Source organism: Apus apus, chromosome Z (assembly GCF_020740795.1).
Source record: "Apus apus isolate bApuApu2 chromosome Z, bApuApu2.pri.cur, whole genome shotgun sequence".
Classification (NCBI taxonomy): domain Eukaryota; kingdom Metazoa; phylum Chordata; class Aves; order Apodiformes; family Apodidae; genus Apus; species Apus apus.
This window is the reverse complement of record NC_067312.1, coordinates 2,348,441-2,367,259: the sequence shown is the minus strand read 5'-3', so window position 1 is coordinate 2,367,259 and position 18,819 is coordinate 2,348,441. Positions and strand designations below refer to the sequence as shown.

General features: G+C 47.6%; 1 long non-coding RNA gene across 1 annotated transcript in view; it reads right to left on the bottom strand.

Moving 5' to 3' along the window:
- LOC127395475 (uncharacterized) overlaps positions 1–18,527 on the bottom strand; it is a 308,391-nt gene extending 289,864 nt beyond the window's left edge. The window contains exon 1 of the long non-coding RNA XR_007891811.1: positions 18,488–18,527. This is a non-coding gene — a long non-coding RNA (uncharacterized LOC127395475). The remainder of the gene's footprint in view (positions 1–18,487) is intronic.
- Between the last annotated feature and the right edge of the window lie 292 nt (positions 18,528–18,819).

The window sequence follows — 18,819 nt, the reverse complement described above, 5'->3', positions numbered from 1 at the left end:
AGGGGATCATGGTTTTAAACTGAGAGAGCGGAGATTCAGGTTAGATATTAGGAAGAAATTCTTCACTCTAAGGGTGGTGAGGAACTGCAGTGGGTTGCCCAGGGAGGTTGTTGATGCCCCATCCCTGGAGGTTTTTAGCTTGGATGAGGTTTTGTGCAACCTGGTCTCGTGGGAGTTGTGCCCTCCCATCCAGGGTGGTTGGAACTAGATGATCGTTAAGTTCCCTTCCAACCTTAACAATTCTGCTTCTATGTTTCATCCTTCCAACTTTTCAGTCACTCCTCTGATGAGGAATTGGTTTGTGCCACCTGAATTTCTAGGGAGTTCCCAAAAGCATTCATTCCTGTTTGCTGGAAACTGCCCAGCACCCAGAGCCGTTCTCATGGTGGGCAGCTTCATTCTTCCCTCCTGCCATCCATTATCCCCTACGTGCCTCACTGCCTTCATGCTTTGCCTCCCACCATCATTTACATAAGAGTAAAATTAGCAGCTTCAGTAATTATGAATAAGTCACATTAGACAAAGAGGCCTTTAGGCTGAATGTAGGAAGCCAAAATGTCTGGCCTTACAAACCTTCAAGGCCCTGAACAGCAGGGAAAGGATCCTTGTTCTCTCTTTCTCTGTTCTCTCTTTCCTTGGTGAGGCCACATCTGGAGTATTGTGTCCAGTTCTGGGCCCCTCAGTTCCAGAAGGACAGGGAACTGCTGGAAAGAGCCCAGGGCAGAGCCACAGAGATGATGGAGGGAGTGGAACACCTCCCTGATGAGGAAAGGCTGAGGGAGCTGAGTCTCTTGAGCTTGGAGCAGAGGAGACTGAGGGGCGACCTCATCCATGGTTACAGACACGTTCAGGGCAGTGTCAGGAGGACAGATCCAGGCTTTGTTCAGTGGTGTCCAGTGACAGGACAAGGGGCAGTGGGTGCCAACTGGAGCACAGGAGGTTCCATGTGAATATCAGGAAGAACTTCTTTCCTGTGAGAGTGACAGAGCCCTGGGACAGGCTGCCCAGAGAGGCTGTGGAGTCTCCTTGGCTGGAGACATTCAAACCCATCTGGACACGTTCCTGTGTGATGTGCTCTGGGTGACCCTGCTCTGGCAGGGGGGTTGGACTGGGTGGTCTTTCCAGGTCCCTTCAGCCCCTAAGGGTCTGTCATTCTTTTGCAGTTTCCCAGCAATGCCAAAGGGTTTAGGAACCCAAATCCCATTGATGCTCAGTGGGAGGCTGGTGTGGACACAAGGGATACTCAGTGTGCAGATATTCAAGGTGCCCAAGCTGTGGTCTTTGTTCTGACCCATATCTGTAGACGTCTGTAGGTTGGTCATGTGCAGAGCACCACTGCCCATCTGCATCCCCCCAGGTTCTTCTGCTGCCCATGGGATGTCACAGTGCTGGACATGTTTCTGAGAGCAAGGAGCTCAACTTGGACCCTGCTCATCCCAGCTCAAGGGCTGGGCAAGCAAACCTGCACTTCATTTAAAAGTAAAAAAAGAGAAAAAGAAATCTGGGTTTGGGTTGATGTTTTCCAGATTGAAAGGTTTACCAGCCACATCTAATGAGGAGAACGGGTGGTGCTGAGCTGAGTCCAAGACAACAGCTGCTGCTAGTAAAAATAATGATTGTTTTTACTAGGAAAAAACTACTCGCTGACAGCAGGAAAAGAGTTTGACTAGAGTAGAAACTTCAGGGCCTGTCTCCTCATAACTGTATATAAAAACTAAATAATCTTAAAAGGACAACTTGTAAAGATCTAGTGTTGTTATCATCAAGGCCTGATGGGGAAAAAAAAAGAAAATAATTTCCGTTTTTGCATGTATTTGCACACATATTTGCATAAAAAGCAGTTTGATTTTCTTTTTTAAAGAAGTATTCAAATACCTGTGAAAAACATCAGGCTCCTGGACAAGGTTGCAAAAGGTGCCTGTGCCGTGGCAAAGTTCTGTGCTGAAAACCCCCTGTGAGGGATCTGATCTGGTGATTGGGTTTTGAGTTAAGCCTTTGGGGGTTCACTTGGGAAATGCCAAGCCCAGAGATCCCAGCAGGACACACATGGTGGCCCATGCAGAGTCCTTATTGGGGTCCCAGCAGAGCCTGGCTGATACAAGCATCCATCTGACCATCACATTTTCATTGCAGCCAAAGATCATCTCGCTTTTTTTTTAGGACCTTCATCTTGTTCCAGGTCATAAGAAGAATGAAGTGCTTCTTCCATGGAAAAGGTCTGGTTCTGAAATTGTGCCCTTCCCCCTTGGAAACAGATGAGTGTTTTACAGCACACTGGTTTTCAGTAGCACCCCCCAAAATGTGCCGTGAGATGACACATCTTAAGAACGTGATCTTTTTCCTGCACCACAAGACCAAGTTGCATTTCATTTTTATTATTTTATTTTTGCTTCTGGCCTCTGGTCATTTCCTGGTCTCTCAGAGCTTTTTTTCTCTACCACTTTGTATCATTTTGCTATACTTGCTCTGCCAGGATTTCTAATTTTATTCCAGCTGTCCTATTTCTTTGGGATTTTAGGCTGGCTGGCTGCAACATGTAGAGCTTCATTTGGCAGAGGTGTTGAGCACACTTTACACCAAGACAGCAGGGAGGAGAAATTTCCTTCTCTTTTTCTCTTTTCTTTTTCTAATTCAGCTTCTTCTTCCTTTCTATCTGGTATCCCAGTGCTGCTGCTTGGTGGAGATTTCCTTCAAGATTCATTTTACTATCTCTAACCCATGGATTCTTCCAACCTTTCATGGACTTGCTTCCTAACAGAAGGTTTGAAATTATTTCTTCTGAGTTTTATTATTGCTTGGAGCAACCTGGTCTGGTGGGAGGTGTCCCTGCCCATGCAGAGGGTTGGGACCAGATGATCTTGAGGTCTTTTCCAACCCAAAGCAGTCTGGGATTCTATAAAGACAACAGGGGTCACAGTCTTTCACACTGGTTGCTTCATTTCTCATGGCTAATTTGAGACACTATCCCAGGGCAGGAAGTTCTCCAGGTGTCCTTCAGGTTGTGTGAAATCCCTGCCAAATCCTTTGACTCACTTTTATTTTGCTTTTCACTATTCCCACTCGATCACTGGGAATTCTGCTCACCTCAGTACCAGCCTCAGAAAGACACCAAAAACCTCTTCTTATAATATTCTGGCTTCTTAACAAATAGTCATTTGTCTGCTAGAAATCCTTTGGTTTATTTTACATTGTTTCCCCTTGCAAAGATAATTTTAAGAGAAGTTGCAGTTTTTGCAGATACTGGAAGGTCATGGGAACCTCTTGCTAAGATGGATCCAGCTTCTTCCTATCAATAGCTGCAAGTGGTGTTAGCACTTTAAAAGGAGCACTGTGTGAGCATTAAAAGACTTTTTTTTTTTTTTTTTCCCCCCAAGTCCACATTGAAAAGCACTTTTATCCCATGTTTAGGGCTGGGCACTAACTGCAGCTCTGCCACCATGGGCTGATGTTTTCTATTCAGAGGCTGACAGAGAATGCATTGTTTGAAGAAGAGCTGAGCTGCAGAGGTTGGAACAATTTCATAAGCAGTGAATTATCCCAAGGTGTCTATGAAGAAGCTTCAGAGAGAAGGGAGACCCTTGGATGAGGCAAATTACTTCTAAGCATGGCAAAAATAAACAAAACACATTAACTCTTCCCTTCACTTTGCTATTTTATCATGACCAGAAGCTGGATAGAAAACATCATGTTGTACATCAAGCAATTTCTCCAAGGATTTACTAGCAAGCAAACACCTTCCAGCATGGAGGAAACCTCTGGTGTGGTGGCCATTGTAAAGACACAGACGTATTTTTCTAAACCCTGAGGGATTTGAACTCCTCTAATTTGAACCCCTCACCTAAATGAATTTGATTTCCAAAATCTCTCTTTTTTCTTTTCAGCTTCTGGAGTCTGTCCAGAGGCTGGGAAGCCTCTTCTCCATAGAGAACCTCTTGTTTTGAGGAGTGGCCATGGGTTGTCTTTGGCTTGGAGGCTCCTTACTGATCAATCTCAGCCCTTCCAGGCACCCCAGGGCAGATTATTCCAATTAAGTGCTGGAATCTTTCTAATTAAGTAAAAAATTTACCAATATTGAGGTGGCTTTTCTGCTCTCTCTACATCTTTGTTGGCATGGCCATGTCACAGACTGCTCTTGTGCTTGCTCAGCCCTTAGCAAGGGGAAGAGAAATCCACTTGGAAGGACACCAACTTCTTCAGGGGAAGGATTAAAACATCAGGCAATTACTCGAAACTCTCCTGTGCAGTGATGATAAATATCTTTGTGCAACTGGAGAATGACAAAGCCACCCCCAGAGTGAGCCCAGGGCTGGCTCTAGCAGAGCAGGAAGAACAAGATGTGTTTGTGGAGGTTTTTCTCTCTCTGAGAAGAGCAGCCTGTGCTTCAGAGAATCTTTCTGCATTGCCTATGAAGCGTTGCTGCCCTATGAAAAGCTGCTTCATGGTTCCTCAGCGAAGGAAAATGATCCAGTTGCTCCTTGATTTCTTTTCCTTCTTCACAATAACTTGGATTTGACCATTTCCAGTGGCCAAATTTCCAAGTTCACTGTTGTGAAAGGCACTATCTGGAGCTGAAGGTATCAAGACAGGCTGATCTACCCTCTCTTATGACAGTTGTCCCATGTGGTTAATCAAACACTCTGCAAAAAGGCACTTTATTCTTCCATCTGCAGTTGCCTGCCTTCACCTGTTGGAGGTCCATCAGTCCCCATATACTTTTTTCCCCATCCAGGCTCTCCTGAAGACAACCTTCAACCCTCCTTTTGCTAAACCAGAGAGGAGCATGTTCTTAGACCCCAAGATGGGTGGAATATATTCTCCCCCACCACAGAACCTGTGGAGCTGACCTAGCTGGGAATAAGGATGGTTTAGATGTGGTGTTTTGTTTGTGGTGGAATGTTAATTATTCTTTTTGCTGGGAAAAATGGGCCAGCCTCTGGAAGTGCTCCTCAGTGGGAGTTCAACAGCCTTTATTGGCTTTGAGAACGTGTCAAAGGGCAAGAACGAACTCACAACGCAAATTTCAAAACTCTGGGAAATACAAGGGTGGGTTGATCTGAGGTTCTGCCCTGGGTCCATTCTTATATTGAAACGGTCCATCCAAAGGCACTGTGATGACTTCTCTTTGGAAACTCTTCTGCTCCATCACCCCAAAGGATGTGGGCAAGGCTTGGCTGCTCCCACAGGGCTTGTCCACGCAGTAGTAGCATTTTCCACCCCAGAAGTCATAGAATCATAGAATGGGTTTGGGTTGGAAGGGACCTTAAAGATCATTCAGTCCCAACCCCCTGCATGGGCAGAGACACCTCCCACCAGCCCAGGCTGCTCCAAGCCCCATCCAACCTGCCCTTCAACACTGCCAGGGATGGGGCAGCCACAGCTTCTCTGGGCAACCTGGGCCAGGGTCTCACCACCCTCACACCAAAGAATTTCTTTCTGATATCTTATCTCAATCTCCTCTCTTTCAGTTTAAAACAGTTTCCTCTTGTCCTCTCACCCCCTGCCCTTGTCCCAAGCCCCTCCCCAGCTTTCCTGGAGCCCCTTCAGGCACTGGAAGGTGCTCTAAGGTCTCCCTGGAGCCTTCTCTTCTCCAGGCTGAACACCCCAACTCTCCCAGCCTGTCTCCAGAGCAGAGCTGCTCCAGCCCTCCCAGCATCTCCGGGGCCTCCTCTGGACTCTCTCCAACAGCTCCATGTCCTTGTGTCAGGACTCCAGAACTGGACACAGTTCTTCAGGGGGATTCTCAGTCCACTGCTGACAGTGAAATATCTTTTGCCCATGGCTGATTTGAAGGAACAATCCTTAGCAAATCTTTTATTTACATCTAATACACACAGTGATCCTGTTGTGGGACCTGTGACTTCTTAAAACCTGCAGCCTGGATTTCACTCTGAATTAATTCTATACAAAGATATGAGGAAAGCATTTGAGATATGACTGTGTACAGCAAAACCATGGCCCACAAGACACTGGGTAGAGAATAGAATTCTGCAATGCTCTTTTTTGCCCCCCTTCACCTTCAGTCATGGTCTCATCAGAGAGCCTAAAGACACCCCTGGAGCATTTCTCAGAAATATTCCTGAAATGGGTCTCAACAGGTTAAGTAAATTCACTTGTAGTCATCAAGAACGTCTACAGATGAAGGGAGGAACAATCTGATTTTTGTGTTAAGTTTTTATGCAGTTCCTTGGTAGGAACCTTCCAGTTTGGTGGAGTTAGGAACCTTCCCATCTGGTGAGATCATCATTCCTAAGGGAAACATAGTGGATGGGGTGGCATGACATGAACCTGAAGTCTCTTTTTATGAAGGGTAGGATGCAGAAATTATGATGACTTTTTCTAAGGGGAGATTTTGCTGATGTTTTCCTTGCTTGTCTAGAGTGGCTGAGAGAACTATGGTAAAATTAAAAGGTGTTTCTGGTCGTGGTGGCAAATTGACAGTTCTTGGTCAAGAAGCTAATACTCTAAATCCATGGTCATAGGTAATCTGTTGAAGTTATTACTGGATCCCAGGACAGTCTCACTTGAGTATCTTCACTGTCTTGGAGAAATGTACAGAGGGAGGGTAAGAAAGATGCAAGTGTGGCCCAGCTCTGATAGTAGCTCCTGGTTTTGGTGGCAACTCAGTTGGTTCAGGAGCTACAAATCCCAACCAAATCTGTAAGAGTGCTGCAGATTCTGGTTTGGCTGGGAGGCACCTGAGTCATTGTGTTCCTAGGGTGGCTCTGGCCCTTTGGGTCAACAACACAACCTTTTGTTTTAGTATGTCTTTTGAAGTCTAAATGCAGCTTTTCATGAGGCTTAAAGGAGCAAACAGGGTCCTTGCTGCTCCCACATGGCTGAGCAATGTCGTTCCTGAGTGCCCTGTGTTGAATCATAGACTTCTCAGATGGTTAGGGTTAGAAGTACCTTTAAAGGTAATTTACTCCAACCCCTCAGCAGTGAGCAGGGACATCTGCAACTGGATAAGGTTGCCCAGAGCATTTTTTCAGTCCTAAGGAGCCTAGCAGGCACCAAATGGTCATGGCTTTGGCATAGCCAAGGGATGAGAAAGAAGGCTGCTCCTCACCAACTGAAGAAGTCAACTAGCAGAGAGGCTGGTTCTTAACTTCTCCCAGGGTATGTCCTGTTATTTCATTGCTGGGCAGACCTTTAAATCCAACTATCCCATGGTTGAATATTTTCATCGAATTGTAGAATCATTTTAGTTGGAAAAGACCTTTAAGATCATCAAGTGCAACTGTCAACCCAACACCACCATGTCCATTAAACCATGTCCCAGTATGCCACATCTACACAGCTTGGAAACCCCTCCAGGGATGGGGACTCCAGCCCTGCCCTGGGCAGCCTGGGCCAGGGCCTGACAACCCTTGCCAGCAAGAAATGCTGCCCAAGATCCCATCTCAGCCTCCCCTGGCACCACTGGAGCCCATCTCCTCTTGTCCCATCCCTTGTTCCTGGGGAGCAGAGCCCGACCCCCCTGGCTCCAACCTCCTCTCAGGCAGCTGCAGAGCCAGCAGGTCTCCCCTCAGCCTCCTTTGCTCCAGACTTTGAAGGCTTCCAGGATGAAGAGGCTGTGTCCATGTTTGCAAGGTCAGAGAACTTCTTCAATGCATCTTCCAGCTGGTTTGAGCTGCTTTGTGTATCTGGAGCCAGATCCCTTCTGGGAGCCAAACCAAGGGAGTGGGGACCTTTCTGAGATTTCATAGAGTCACAGAATCATTAAGGTTGGAAGGGGCCTCAAAGACCATGAAGTTCCAACCCCCCTGCCATGAGCAGGGAACCCAACCACTAGATCAGGCTGCACAAAACCTCCTCCAACCTGGCCTTAAAAACCTCCAGGGATGGGGCATCAACAGCCTCCCTGAGCAACCCATTCCAGTTCCTCACCACCCTTAGAGTGAAGAATTTCTTCCTAATATCCAACCTAAATCTCCCCTCTCTCAGTTTAAAACCATCACCCCTTGCCCTATCACTGTCTTCTCTGAGCTTTGGGACACAAGCAGATTAAAAGTGGGTGCTCTGGCTGTCACTGCCCCCAGGTACTTGTCCTCCCCCCTCGTCGGGCATCCCCATCTCCTCTGCACGGGTGGTTAAGCTCCCTGGAAGCAGCTGCGCAACAGCTGCAGGTTACACTTCACATATGAAAGAAACCCCAAATCTGTGTGAAATTTCCAGTGGTTTAACAGCTGTCACTTGAGCCAGGCTGTCTGTGTCACATCTATGGGGACACTGGAGGGGAAGGAGGCCGGGTAGACAGCTGGGAGAAGTCATTTCTCCAGCCGCTTAGTTTTAATCTGCTTTTGCTCATTTCAGAGCCTTTCGAGTGCAAATTGGAGAATGGAGAAGCCTTTGGATTTCTTTCCCTCCCTTTTCTCCCCCCCTACCCCCCCTGGCTGCAGTGAGTCCAACATGAGCCAAACTCTGTCATGAAGGGATTTATTTCTAGGGAGACCTTTTTGGCAGGATTCATCACAACTTCTTTGAAATGTCTGAGCAAGTCAAACGCTTCTTCTTGGGAATGGAGAGGAGCAGCATCCAGGAATGGTCAGTCCAGCTTAATTAACTATTGGTTTCAGAGAAAGATAATTTGCTTTCTGAAGACAGAAGTCTTTATCGATCTCTAAACTGACTTGTTTTGGCTTCAGTTCTGGGGGTAGGAAGGGGAAGGTGTTTGGGAAAGATGAGAAGCTTTTGAAGAACTGTCACTAAATATCCGTTTGTTGTGTCCTTAGAGAAAACCATGCAGAGCAATTTGCCAAAGGATCTGGAGGGTGTTTAAAACATCTACATATTAATAGGCTGTGGTGTGACCAACTGACTAACCTTGTTTGCCTGGGCAGAGGGAGGTTTTTATGCCCAGGACATAGCAGGGAAAAGTCTGGGTCACCAGAAGGGCTTCGTTCACCTCAGTCAACAATAAAGTGCAGGATAAAATCTGTGGTATTGCTGGAATTTATTCTAAAAGCACCTGGTACAAACTCTTGGTTTTACTTCCCAAGGATTTTGCACTGATGAAAATAAAATGACCTTATTTGCTCTTTAATGGGAGTTCAGGTTAACCAAAAAGTGAGGTGATTTGAAGCTGTGGGAAGCACTGCTGGAACAGGGTCTCTTGCAGGGATAAAGTGGCCAGGTTGCTTTTCTCTTGGTTGCTCTGGTTGACGTTGCGTTGAGACACACTGAGATGTGGTTTGAGTTCAAGATGGCTTGGGTCTTAGTGTCCCAAGAACCTTGGTCATTCAGGGTGCCATTCCTGTATCCCCAACCTCCCTGCACATCCAGTGGCTCCACAAGGATGGTACATTTGAGGTGCTGGAAAGCTTCCAAAGAGGGGAGCTGGTGAAGGGGCTGGAGCACAAGTGTGAGGAGGAGCAGCTGAGGGAGCTGGGGGTGTCCAGCCTGGAGCAAAGGAGGCTGAGGGGAGACCTGCTGGCTCTGCAGCTGCCTGAGAGGAGGTTGGAGCCAGGGGGGTCGGGCTCTGCTCCCCAGGAACAAGGGATGGGACAAGAGGAGATGGGCTGCAGTGGTGCCAGGGGAGGCTGAGATGGGATCTTGGGCAGCATTTCTTGCTGGCAAGGGTTGTCAGGCCCTGGCCCAGGCTGCCCAGGGCAGGGCTGGAGTCCCCATCCCTGGAGGGGTTTCCAAGCCATGTAGATGTGGTGCTGAGGGACATGGGGCAGGGGTGGCCTGGGCAGGGCTGGGGGAAGGGTTGGACTGGGTGCTCTGAGAGGCCTTTTCCAACCAAAACAATTCTATGAGTTTATCAGGGAGGAAGAGAGGAGAGGCAGAGGAGAGACCTTGAGCTGTACACATTCTGCCACCAGGGACACTGCATCTCCTTCATGTTTGAACAACCCCAAAATGCTTTGATAACCCTCAGATTCTCCAGGAGCAGCACAACCTGGAGTTTTCTGTTTGTGGCCATGGGCTGTGAGCTGCAGGGCTCATGCCTGAGGGTGGCTGGGGATGGGACTAGGTCAGCTGAGGCCCCCACAGTGGTGAGAGATGTGTTGGTCCCCAGGAGATGTTGAGGACAGAGGCTGGAAAATTCAGAGCAGAAAATGCCCGAGCTGGATGGGTCATGGTTTGGTTTTGTTGTCTCGTTTTCTACAGCCCCTGTGAACAACTGTTGTGTTTGAGGGGCGGGAAAGGGGAGGGGGGGAGGGTTGCCATGGCAAAATGGGATTTGCTGGGAATGAATAGCTTTCTTTTTCTTTCCTGAAAGGAATGGGTTGCTAGGACCTCCCTGCAGTAGGAAGATTGTAGGTGTTACACTCGGTAGAAGAGACAGGGAACAGTATCCCTCCCCCAGCTTTACCTTAGTCACAGGCCTCTTCATACAACTCAATCTTATGACACACACAAAAAAAAAATGTCATCTCAAGAGTAGATGGAGAGAGACAAAATGTTCCCAGTGGGATCCATCCGTGTCTCTTTCCCAGTCCCCTCCAACAACAGGGATTAGCTGCAATGTTTGCACTGACTGTAACTAGGACATAAAGACCATGGTTCATTTCTTCCCATTCAACTAATTCTTTACATTGCAGACACTACAGGATCCATTTATGGTTGAGGGGTTTTTTTTGTTGCGTGGTGGTTTTTTTTTTTCTCCCTTTGTGAAAGCAGGTTGGGCTGGGAGGGGGCGAGGGGGAGAAATCTGCTGAGGAAACTGTTGGCATCTCCAAAGAAAAGTGGCTTTTCAAACCTCAGCCCCCAACCCTCCTCTGCCCGCGATGAAAGGAGCCGCAGTCCACGTCTAAATGCAGCAGCATTTGCAGGCAATGGTGCTTTTAGATGAAGGCCATGATGGATTTTGCCAAGAATGGCATCTTTTAAGAAATAAAGTGATTTAAGCTGGCAGATTTTATTCCCCCTAGCAAGCTCTGGGGCCTTTCTCGCAGTAAATGCCAGTGGTTGCTCTCAACCATCTCCCATTCTTGACACGTACCCACCTCTGAAGCAAACTGCAACACCAACTTTAGGTAGGATTTTTCTAGGAGAGCTTGGACTTGCCCATGTGGGAAGGGTTTGGCCAGGACTCCAAGGTAAATATTTTTGCCCATCATGCAATCCCTAATACTCCCCATTTGGACATGTTCATGATTTTGGAAACTTCAGGAGCCAAAAACAGGGTTGTAGGACTTAAGGGCTGGAAGATGCCCTTAGTTTTGGGCAGTGTGGTTGTTCTGTGACCTTGGCCTGTCTGGGGCAAGATCAGCAAGGCAGTGGCATCTGGAGCATCTTTGTGCAGATCCTGAACTCACTCTCTCCCTCTTCTGGGGTCTGGGGATGAGAGGAGAGATGGCTAATACTCCCAAAACACCTTCTGGCTGACCCAGGAATATGCTTCATCTGCTCCAAAGCCAAGCATCAATCTTGCCTCAACAGACAAGTCCTGCTGACTCACAGAAGGTTCAGAGGAGGTTAAAGGGTGAAAATGAAGGATTATGAGATGAAGGAGGAACTCAGAATTCTTTCTGAGGTGGAGGGCAGGCAGGGCTATATGTCTCAGGCAGTATTAGGACATGGTGACCCTTCTCTGCCTCATGCTCCCTCATTCCTCACCACCAAAGGCAAATACTGCTGAAGAGCCACAGAGCAGACGTCAGGGCTTCAAAATGGTGATCGTGGTAGTTTATTTCCATATTTAAGTGCAAACATTCAAGCTCAGAGAGGAAAAGTGCACTGTGTGGACACACCTCTTCTCTGAAATGTGGTCATCACACATGTGGGGATTAACCTGGATTTGTACACAGACAGGAGAGGAAAAATGACCTCAAAATCACACTTTGCATCTCAGGTGACCTTAGCTAATGTGCCCCAAATGTGTGTGATGATCTATCTGCTACCTCTCACCTCCATTCTTGGCACTGGGGAAGAGAGCAGATGTAGCTGAGCTGTCCTTTCGGGGAGCACAGGCTTGCCAAGGACTTCATAACACACTTTGAAGAATGACATTGCATGTGCTTGAGGTGCAGGATGATGCTTGAGTAGGTTTTTCTGAGGAATATCCTAGGAATGGGCAAGTGCTGATATGAGTTACATGTTCCTGGGCTCCTTCCAGCAAAGGAAAGGCTTGGATGGTACCTTGGAGAAAGTCACCTTTCTGCCACCTCAGCTGTTTTTGCAAAGGATGTGTTTTGGGCCAGACCACTCAAGCTGTTGGTGTTGAGAACCTCAGATAATGTCTGTTCCCTGTTGGTTTATAGGGAGAAAATAATAGGACTTTCACAGGGTCCTACCTGATTTCTGCATTTCACCTTTAGCTGAAAGAGGAGATGGTACCAATGGGAAGCAGAAAATGGCTGAGGAGAAGATTAGAGACGTTTGGGGGGGTCTGAGAAGTCAGGATGTCCTGTGGTGGACCTGATCTGGCATCCTGGTGAGGATTTCCATTCTGGTGAGCATTTCCATCCTGGGAAGTTACTAAGAAGGACACAGTGGGTGGGATTCAGGTCCAGATTGGCAGTGGCCAAATGTAGATATGCCCTGGGGTCTCCATGTTTGGTCGGTGTTGGAGATGTAATCCATGTGGCCAAGTGGCTGGAGGATGACTTATGGTTGCTTTAGGGTGAGCAAAGTGTTCTCCAGTGTTCATCACCTGCAGCAATCAGATCTCAGCTGACTCTGGTGACAGTTCAGACGTCCTACAGACACCTCAATTCAGGTGTCTTTCATCTTGGGTTGAATCTTACGAGATGAAGGAGGAACTCAGAATTCTTTCTGAGGTGGGGGGGCAGGCATTTGTTCTCCTGGCTGTTCTTCACTCAAAATCCACAGGACACTTGATCTGCTCATCCCAGGAGTAGTTCTGGAGACTGCTCACCAAAACTGCGTGATAATGTAGTAGCTGTCTTAAGGAGTTTTCCTACCAGGGAGGAATGTGGTTTTGGCAGGTCAAAGGAGGCTACTTTTCAAAATAATTGGAGATTTTGGAGGACATGTGCTCATACTGACATCCCCACCTGATGTTAATCACCATGGGCAGGGGAGAGATGTCAGACTCAGAGGTGGGTGTTAGTTCCCCCCTTACAGCCCTGAGCTGCAGGAATGATTTATAACTTCTAAACATACAGAACCTGGAAACAGAGCTATGTTTCCTTCCCATGGGATTACCAGCAACTCCACTTCTAGCTTTTCCTAAAGTCTGAAACAAAGATGGTTTTAGTTCATTACTGTCAAATGGGAGTGATGCTCTGAGTTTGCAAAAATGCATCATCCTTCTAAAATGAGTGTCATCCTGTTTCACGTTCTTCCCAGTCCCTTTGTGCAAGCAGGGAGGTCAAACCTTTGTGCATTTCCAGAACAAAAATGGTTTATCTTTGAATTCATTTCAAGTCAGGTCAGTGTGTATCCACACACTGAAAAACCAGGTGGGGAGAGGAGGATACTTTGATCATAGGAACTGTTCTGAACCTCCAAGTGTTCTTCAAAGATGCACTGGAGATCAAAACCCCTCTTTTCTGTTTCAAAAGCAGTGACCTTCATACCAAGTTGCAGAAGGGAAAAAGTTAAGTAAGCAGGACACAAGGAAACGTTTTGATTCATTGCCATCATCATAAGACTTGAAGCCAGAGCTGAAATGTGGCTTTATGTGCTACCTGTGCTGGTTTGGGCCTGAGGGATGGACTCAAAAATCCATCCTACCCTATTTTGAATTTTTTTATGGAGATTCTTTATGATTTTGTTAAATGAAAACCTCTTTGTAGCCACAGGAAGCCAACCAACAGTTAGTTCCAGGTGGATTACCTCAGTTAGCAATTAACTTGGAGGAGGTAGTGAGAGTTTTTCCTTTCACCTAGAAGCTAAATCTCCTCCTCAGCCAATTTATGCAATGATGAAGCTGCCTGTGAGAACCTGGAGCAATTAATTACCTATGTGTTTCCTCCTGTGGCAGGAGGAACACCAATTATGGGAACTCTTAATTAACATGAGTGTGGACAGCCTCAGCAGCTCATAAATCACTCCTGGTTCTCCCATCCAGAACTTCACAGCCATGGAGGTCAGTCTTATCTTGGTATAAAGTACCTCCCCTCTGCCTTCAGTGCAGTGTGTCTGCAGGTGTCCTTTGTTATGGAGAACATCTTCAGAGTTAGCACCAGAAGATGCAAATGAGTAGCTTTGTTTCAGAGGGCCAAATGCAGATAACAAGTTCAGAAAAAAACCCTTGCTGAAGATGTGGCAGGTCCACCCCTGCACACAGGAACATCACCTGAGCTCACCAAGCTCAGAGCGGTGCATCCATCCTGAGGTCAGATACACAGGTGGAAAACTGGAGGAGAAGATAGCCCTGGAGTAAAACCATTTCCCCATTCAGTAACTAAAGAGCCTTAAGAAGGACAAGGGAGCTGGGGAAGGGGCTGGAGCACAAGTATGAGGAGGAGCAGCTGAGGGAGCTGGGGGTGTCCAGCCTGGAGCAAAGGAGGCTGAGGGGAGACCTGCTGGCTCTGCAGCTGCCTGAGAGGAGGTTGGAGCCAGGGGGGTCGGGCTCTGCTCCCCAGGAACAAGGGATGGGACAAGAGGCAATGGGCTCCAGTGGTGCCAGGGGAGGCTGAGATGGGATCTTGGGCAGCATTTCTTGCTGGCAAGGGTTGTCAGGCCTTGGCCCAGGCTGCCCAGGGCAGGGCTGGAGTCCCCATCCCTGGAGGGGTTTCCAAGCCGTGTAGATGTGGTGCTGAGGGACATGGGGCACGGGGGGCCTGGGCAGGGCTGGGGGAATGGCTGGGCTGGATGATCTTAAAGCTCTTTTCCAACCTAAAAGATTGCATGATTCTATTCTAGGATTCTAACTCCACATTGGTTTCAGCACAGATGGTTTCTAATGAGGCTTTGGCCACAAGGACATGTGTTCTTGCTGCTGGCAGAGAGTGCAATCACCCCTGCTGCTAATTACCCATCAGTAGGGAGGGGTAATAAGTTATGTGCCTCCCCTTTCAAACTTTGGGGAGTGAGGTTGGGGCCTCTCTGAGGTAGTAGGAGAAAGGATGGGTGGTAGAGCAGTAGTGTTTTCAAACCACATGAACACTTAGAGGATGGTTCCATCACCTCTATTTCCAGCTGTGACATTCACTTCAAAACCAGATAAGTTTTTCATTTCTATTGATGTTCCTCATAAGTGCTTGATGTGGCTGGTGAGGTTGTTATTTTGGAGGGGCAGGGAGGAGGACACATTGGTGGGGATGGATATGCAAGCCAGCCCTGTGGGCTCATTGAGCTGTGGTGGACTGTTGTCCTGTGTCCTTCAGGGCGCTGCTGAACATCAGCTTTATGGAGCTATGCATGCAGTACCTCCAGCTCAGATACTTGCAGTCTTCTACATCACATCTCTTCCTAACAGACTGTGAGCTAGACATTAGACATACTGCTATCTTTTCCAATTGTTAGGAATTTGGGGCTGTTTTACATTGAGACATGAGCTGGAGGATTTTTCTTCTTGGGGACATTATTCTACTCAGTTACTGGACGTATTTGAGGAATGTTTCCTGGCTGAAAGTCTGAAATAACTGTTGGAATTATAATGGAGTTGGGGAGTATAATGCTTGGAAAACAACTTCTCATGAATTATTCATATCCTGGCTCTGGTTTTCTTTTTTTTGTTTACCTTTCTATGTCTCTACGTGTTGTTGTTCTCAGAGAACACAGTATGTGTGGATTTCTTGTATGGAATGTGGGAGAACTACCTGGAAAGTAAGGCACAGTTCTTAATTTTCAATCAGTTTGGGGGGAGAAGTGTTTGTTAATATAACATGAAATTTTCAAGCATCTGGATGGACATGAGGAGGAAATTCTTTGTTGTGAGGGTGGTGAGACCCTGGCCCAGGTTGCCCAGGGAAGCTGTGGCTGCCCCATCCCTGGCAGTGTTGAAGGGCAGGTTGGATGGGGCTTGGAGCAACCTGGGCTGCTGGGAGGTGTCCCTGCCCATGCAGGGGGATTGGATCCTGATGATCTGTAAGGTCCCTTCCAACCCAAAGCAGTCTGTGATTCTCTGATTTTATGGTTCCTTTGTCACAGTTTCCCTTTATCATTTAAAATCACACTTTAAATATATTCAGAATAAACATCTTCAGTTCTGCAGTTGGTTCTTGAACTGATGTAAACCTACCATGAAATTCACATCATACGAAGCTCAGTTTAATAGAATTATTTAGCTGGAGAAATCGAGCAAATTCTGTATTTACAAAAGTAGGATCCTCTCCTTGTTAGGATAGGGAATGAAGACGACAAATTCCAGGAGTTTTACAGAGCTGGGATTTTTGGAGAGAAAAAGATGAGGTCATTTCATCACTCAGGGTCCCTGGAGCACTGTGCGTTATGGAACCTCTTGATGTTCAGGGCTGTGGGATCAAATAATCCATCCCTGAGTAATTGGGGAGCTCAGACACACCCTCCTGGAAATCCTCCCCATGTTTTTCCTGTTTGGCAGCCTTGTGGTATTAGATCCAAATTGTATTTACAATCAAATAATTATTTATCTCTCTCTTGTCAAGGTGAGCCATGTCTCACCGTGTTGCTTGGCTGCTGATGGATGGAAGTTTATTGTCCCACTGCCCTCCATCCTTGCTTCAGGAAGCAACCAGTCCAGGTGGGCTGGGTTTTTTGTTGTTTCTTTAAGTTGTTGGTGGGTTTCTTTTATGCTGGGACAAAACTTGTCAAAGTCCTTTGCCTGTGTATCTTCATACATGTTGCTTTTTATGTTGAGATCATCCCTCTTCTGGAAACATTCTGCAGCGTGTCTGGGGAAGGGGCTGGAGCACAAGTGTGAGGAGGAGCAGCTGAGGGAGCTGGGGGTGTCCAGCCTGGAGCAAAGGAGGCTGAGGGGAGACCTGCTGGCTCTGCAGCTGCCTGAGAGGAGGTTGGAGCCAGAGGGGATCTATCTTTGGAGATTTGGGCTAGGGAGGGGGAACTAACTTATTTCTTGGTTTTAAATCCCAAATGTGAAATCAAACTTCCTCATATGGAATGTTTTCCCTCACTCCCTTCATAGGCATGTGGCTGGTAGACCAAGGGCCAAGGAGAGAAAGGAAGGGTAGACATGGAGTACCAGGAGTGGGTTGGGAGCAGGACACAGGAGCAGTGTAGTCTCTTCACTGGTGGATAGACACTGACTTCTTAGGGGTACCAAGGTGACTTCACAGCTCCCAGGCCTCATCCTCGACTCATTAGTCCAAATCTCCTTGGGATGAAGGCCCCTGAGAAGTTCTCCCTCATGTGGCTTTTCACAAGACTGCTTGGAGAGAGACTTGGCAGGGGGGTAGAGTTGCTAACAACAGCCAAATGAGAAGAATTCTTCACCAGGAGAAAAATGAGTGACTGGGTGCTGATAGGGTGATGCTCTAGAACGCAGGGTGGTATCTGGGAGCATGGTGGGACACAGAAACCAACCAGGAAGGAGAAGGTGTCAGGACGATCTGCTTCAGCAAATGCAACCCAGCATGTTTGGGGGGTTTAATTTGGAGTTGTTTAGCCTTTCTTTTTGAACTTCTTAACCTCCTATGGGTGAAACCACTTCTGGTTTCCTGTTTTGATTATCTGGCTTTTTTTATTGTATGGGGAGGATGTGTTGTGTTTTTTTTAGAGGAGATTCAAGTCTCCAAGCCCACTTGAGCAGGTTTGGTGCTACCATCTGGATAGCATGGACCTCTGGAGGCTCCATTTTGAAGAAAACAACTCATCGTGGCAAAGGAGAGGTTGAAGAAAACTGGCTTGAGCCTCATCTTGTTGGAGAATGAAGTGAAATCTGGTTGGGTGTTGAATTTTGTTGTTGCTCCCCCAAGGCAGCTGATTTCCCCCAAGGCTGCAGAAATCCCTGGAAACTGGAGTAGACCAAACAGGAAGCAAAAGAGCTTTAAAAGTACATGGAGTATTAACAGATAGTGACGTGTTGATGAGTCTTACGGAATGCTGGTGCTTTTCCTGTGAGTAGGTGGGGGGGGAAATTCAAAATAAAAAGAGAAGGACAAGAGCTGGGCCACCTCCTAGGCTGCTTGTCCCAAAGGTGACTCTACAGGGAGAAATCAGTCCCGTGTTTTTCCCCCAATCCCAAGTAGTGATACAATTATGCATAATAGGAAGGATGGTGGTATCTCCTCTTGCTTGTGTGGGAGATGGCTGAAAATTCCTAGAATTTGTGGTTATCTGCAATCTGAGTGCATGAGGGAGAGGTTGTTGCTCTTAATGGACCATCTGTACAAACCTGGAGGGAGCTAAGAGGAGAAGGTTGGTGTTGTGGAGCATCCTTGGCTCCAGGGTTGATTTAGTGGCAGCATGTCCAGGACTGAAGATATCATGGGATCATGAGACTTCACCTGGAGTACTGTGTCCAGTTCTGTGGTCCCCAATACAAGGAGGACATGGAGCTGCTGGAGAGAGTCCAGAGGAGGCCACAGAGATGATGGGAGGGCTGGAGCAGCTCTGCTCTGGAGACAGGCTGGGAGAGTTGGGGTGTTCAGCCTGGAGAAGAGAAGGCTCCAGGGAGACCTTAGAGCACCTTCCAGGGCCTGAAGGGGCTCCAGGAAAGCTGGGGAGGGGCTTGGGACAAGAGCAGGGAGGGATGGGATGAGGGGGAATCACTTCAAACTGGAAGAGGGGAGATTGAGGTGAGACATGAGGAGGAAATTCTTTGGTGTGAGGGTGGTGAGACCCTGGCCCAGGTTGCCCAGGGAAGCTGTGGCTGCCCCATCCCTGGCAGTGTTGAAGGGCAGGTTGGATGGGGCTTGGAGCAACCTGGGCTGGTGGGAGGTGTCCCTGCCCACGCAGGGGGTTGGGACTGGATGATCTTGAAGGTCCCTTCCAACCCAAACCACACTCTGATTCTATGGG